The sequence below is a fragment of the Apium graveolens genome, chromosome 7, assembly GCF_009905375.1.
Source record: "Apium graveolens cultivar Ventura chromosome 7, ASM990537v1, whole genome shotgun sequence".
Taxonomy (NCBI): Eukaryota; Viridiplantae; Streptophyta; class Magnoliopsida; order Apiales; family Apiaceae; genus Apium; species Apium graveolens.
In genome coordinates, this window is record NC_133653.1 from 92,375,277 (window position 1) to 92,380,600 (window position 5,324).

A 5,324-nucleotide genomic window follows, 5' to 3' on the forward strand; every position below is an offset into this window, starting at 1 on the left:
GACTAACCCTAAGCTTAACAGATTATGAAATATAACAGTTCATTATTCTCCTTAGATCGGATGTCCATTTAGCTTTGCTTCACACTTTGATCAGGAACACTAATGATGTTGTCATCTTCAGTAATCTTTGACATCATCACTTATATATTACACCTTTTGAGTTGGATCAATATTCAACTTGTGAGTTATAAGTTCAGGTTCAATCCTAGGCATGTCAGTTGTTGTCCAAGCAAATAAATCATTGTTTTCCAGCAAGAACATAGTCAGTCGACCCTTCAGGGAATTCTCCAAAGATGCTCCAATCTATATAACCTTATCTCTGTCTAAAGGGTCTAAGAGGATCGGGAACAAGTCCTCGGCTGGCTTCCCTCAAAGTTCTTCATTCTCTCGAACATCCATGTCTTCTATGGGGAGGACCTGCCCATTATTTTTATCGGGCCTAAGTGCTGCAACATAGCAACTTTGGGCCATCTTCTGATCTCTTCTTCTCTCTTCGACACCATTTCTAATTGGGAACTTGAGCACCATATGGCAAGTTAAAGACACGGTCTTGAATGCATAAATTCATGCCCTTCCAAGGATAGCGTTATAAATACAGGCTTCCTTCAAAAACTGAAAGTTTAACATCTGTGTGTCCTCTTTTGGCCCTTCTTCAATAGTCATGGGAAGTTGTATCGCTCCTTCAACTTGACACTCCACTATATTGAACCCATAGATGGGTGCGTCAGAAGGGGTAAACTGGGAATAGAATATTCACAGAGGCTCCATTATCGACTAGGACTTTCTTGACAGGACAATTCCCCATTATCCGTGTGAAAACCAGAGGATCATCTTGAGGAAATTTTAAACCCTCAAGGTCGGGGTCACCGAATTCAAGTGTCCTCTCAGTCGTAGAGCTCCTTGTTATCCCACCAGTTATTGGCCTTCCTAAGATCATGTTGATTACTAGATGTCGCGACTATTGGTTATAATCTCGGTTGTTGCCTCTTTGATCGTTATCCCTTCAATCATTATTTCCTTTCTAGCCTCCAACCTCTTCACCCTTGGTGAACCGCCCGAACTTTCCTCTTCGGATCATTATCTCATCCTTGAGTCTACAATCATCGGTGTCATGACCAACATCTCTATGGAACCTACAGTATCGGCCCTTTTCTTTTTTCTCGGGGTCTCCCCTTAGTGACTTCAATCATCTGAACTCTTTATCCTTCTCAGTTTCCAAAAGGATTTGGCTCCTGGGAGCGTTCAACCTAGCATACTCAGTGAATCTTGGTGGTTGATTCTTATTCGAAGTGGAGTCATAGTTCTTTCCAGTTCAAGGATATTTGTCCTTGGTGTTGCCCATGGTTTCATATTGCGGTTGCTGAAAACCAGGGGGGTTGTATAGCTTAGCTAGGTACTTCTGATAAGGCTGTTAAACCACATTCTGAGCGTTGCTCCAACTAAAATTAGGATGATTGCGGTTGTTAGGATGATAAGTGGCTGGCACAGGTTGCTGCGATCGCTGAAAATTGCTCACGAACTGAATTGATTCACTAGAAATGGCACACTGATCAGTCTCATGGGCACCAGCACAAAGCTTGTTGTGTATATGTTGTGTACTTGATGATTTCATGAACAAAACACCTTGGTAGATTTTACTTAGTGAAATAATGTAGCACTCGACGGATAAGGTTTATAGTCCCGACGGATGATGACTTATTATTCATCGAGTGAGTAGCTTATGTAACGATAAGTTTGTAGCACATTTCTGCATACACCTTTGTATAGATTCTGTAGTATCATATAAGTCATGTTGACTTTAACTAGATATGCAGAATAGGTTGATTAATTGTACATAGATGATGTCTTGTAATTCTGCATAAATGAAATGAAGTCAAGTGCCAAACAACTATCGACGGATGATTAACAAAGCCATCGAGGGAATGATCATGTACTCAACGGATAAAGAATTCAAATATCTGTTGATAGTGACAACACAATCACATGCGTCGAGTGTATGCAAAAGGAATGTGGTAGCCTATTCAACTGGGTTTTCGAGAACAAAGAAGCAATTCCATTTCTATGCTATTATAAAGATATTCAAAGATGTTGGAATAGAGTAATGAAGTAGCATTGTAATAGACTAGATAGTTTTTGTTTTATTATCCTGTCTCATTACTTTGTAATCTTGGTGATATATAAACCAAGAAGTAGCAACTAAGGAATTAATCTAAAATACAAGCAGAGAAACATTTGTAAGCAGAATTCTTAGCATTTCTCTGTATTCTTAGTTGGTCAATATTTGTAAGCAGCTGTGAGCATTTTGCACACGAGTTCTCTCGATATATATTATATATCTCTGGTGGAATCATTCAAATCCCCCAGAAAGTTTTTAAAAACTCTTGTTTTTAATTACTTGTGTTTTGATTCATTTAAGTAACTATTCCGCATTGTGGTAATCAATTCACACTTATATATATATATATATATATATATATATATATATATATATGTTCGAGTTAGAACATTTTTATTTCAAGAAAAAGTTTCAAGAATTCCATTCAACCCCACTTCTGTAATTCTTGTTATATTGTTAAGGGACTAACAATTGGTATCAGAGCCAAGTTCTTAACTTACAAAGAGTTTAAAGATCAAAACAATACAGCAAGATGAACGAGAAGGATGTTGGAGTCAAGATCCCTTTTCTGGATAAAGATAATTACCATCATTGGAAGGTAAAGATGCATCTTCATTTGCTTTCTTAAGATGAGGCCTATGTTGACTGCCTAGAAAGAGGCCCTCATGTTCCAATGAGAGCTGCAACAGGAAACGAGCCATCAGTCCCCAAGCCAAGGCATGAATGGTCAGATCCTGACATTGAACAAGTTAGGAAGGATAAGAAGGCCATGAATATCCTGTTTAATGGAGTTGATGGTGATATGTTTGACAACATTATCAACTGCAAAACTTCCAAGGATGTTTGGGATACAATACAGATCATCTGTGATGGCACTGAGCAAGTTAGAGAAAACAAGATGCAGCTCCTGATTCAACAATATGAGCATTTTCATAATGAAGAAAGTGAGTCACTCACTGACATATTTAGTAGGTTTAAAAAACTACTAAATGCTCTAAAGTTGCATGGAAGAGTCTATTAGACAAAAGACTCCAATCTAAAATTCCTTAGATCTCTTCCAAAGGAATGAAAACCAATGACAGTCTCATTGAGAAACTCACAAGATTATAAGGAGTATACTTTGGAGAGACTGTATGGCATCCTGAAAACATATGAGCTTGAAATAGAGCAAGATGAAAGGATGGAGAGAGGAAAGAAGAGAGGAGGGTCCATTGCACTAGTTGATGAGTTAGAGAAAGAGAGGGAAGTGAAGATGAAAGTTGTTGAGTTAACTTCAAGGGTCTGTGAAAGCAAGGGGAAGGGGCTTGCAGTAGAAAGTGAAGATTCTTTGAGCCAAGATGACATGGAAGACATTGATGAACATTTAGCATTTCTTTCCAGAAGATTTGCCAAGCTCAAGTTCAAAAAGAACTTTGGAGCAGCCAAGCCAAATAGAAATATGGTGGATAAATCAAAATTCAAATGTTTCAAATGTGGCTTGGAAGGGCACTTTGCCAGTGAGTGTAGGAAGTCAGATTCCAGTAAGAAAACGTTTGAGCCTGTGGATTATAAGCAAAAATACTTTGAGCTGCTAAAACAAAAGGAAAGGGCTTTCATAACACAAGAAAATGACTGGGCAGCAGATGGTCTGGATGAAGATGAAGATGTCAGCTATGTTAATATGGCCCTAATGGCCATGTCTGATGAAACAGAAACAAGTTCTTCAAGTAATCAGGTAATTACTACAAACCTTGCACATTTATCTAAAGCTGAGTGTAATGATGCTATAAATGACATGTTTACAGAGTTATATCATTTGCGTGTTACACTTAAGTCTCTTACTAAAGAAAATGCTAAAATCAAAGAAAACAATTTGTTTTTGAGTGAGAGAAATAATGTGCTTGAGTCTCAGTTCATTGATTTTGAAAAGTTAAGAATTGAGTGTAAGATTGCCAAGGAGGAATTAACTGAGTCCTTGAAGAAAGAAGAAATTTTGAAGAAGCAGCTCGAGCGTGAACAAGAGGTGATTAAGGCATGGAAAACATCTAGGGATGTTCATGCTCAAATCACCAAAGTTCAGGGAATTGAGTCTTTCTGTGATGCAGCCTGGAAAAAGAACAAAGAGAAACTGGAACCAAATTTGGTGGATGGAGTGCTAACAGATGTAGACTCGACGGATGATGAGGATCATCCGTCGGATAACAAAAAGTGTTATCCGTCGACTGATGAAAATCCCCATCCGTCGGCTGCAAGCAAGCCCATCACTAAAGCCAAACTTGTTAAGTTAAATGAAAAGTATGGATCTGTTTCCAAGAACTTTGTTTCAGGAGAATCGAGTCAAGTTAAGAAAGGGAAAAAGGGTAATGTTGGTCACATGACTGTCAAACAGTTAAGTGACAGACTTGAAAAGATTGAGGTAAAAACAGAGGCTAAAAAGAAAAACAATAAAAATGGTAAAGTAGGGATTAACAAACATAATAACTACACACTTAATAAATATGCTCCTAGAAAAATCTATGTCAAGTGTGGTAGTGTAAATCATCTGTCTGTTAATTGCAAATCTGCCATGCCTACTTCCATATATGTGCCACCTCACTTTCCTAACATGAATGCCATGCCTCCCATGCCTATAAATGCTATATCTACACAGAATATGAATGCACAGTTTGCTAATATGCCATTTGCACCTAATCCTTATTATGCTGCATTTAGTATGCCACAAATGCCATTTAGCATGCCTTACTAGAATAACATGTTTACTAATAGCATGCCATTCCCTGTATTATAATATGCATTATAATTCTGTTGCAATGAATGGTGTCAAACGCCCAACTCAAATGACCAAGGATGAATCTGATATCCTCCAGTCAAATGAGATAAAGCCTAAAAAACAGAAAAAGAAAGCTAACAAGGCAGGACCCAAGGAAACTTGGGTACCAAAATCAACTTGATTTGATTTCGATGTGTGCAGGGAAACAGAAAGAATCTTGGGTACTTGGATAGTGGTTGTTCAAGACACATGACTGGTGATTCTTAGCATTTCTCTGTAGTCTTAGAAGTTCAATAGTTGTAAGCAGTTGTGAGCATTTCTGCACACAGGGTTCTCTCGATATATAATATATATCTCTGGTGGAACCATTCAAATCCACTAGAAAGTTTTTAAAGACTCTTGTTTTTAATTACTTGTGTTTTGATTCACTTAAGTTTTTATTCCGCATTGTGCTAATCA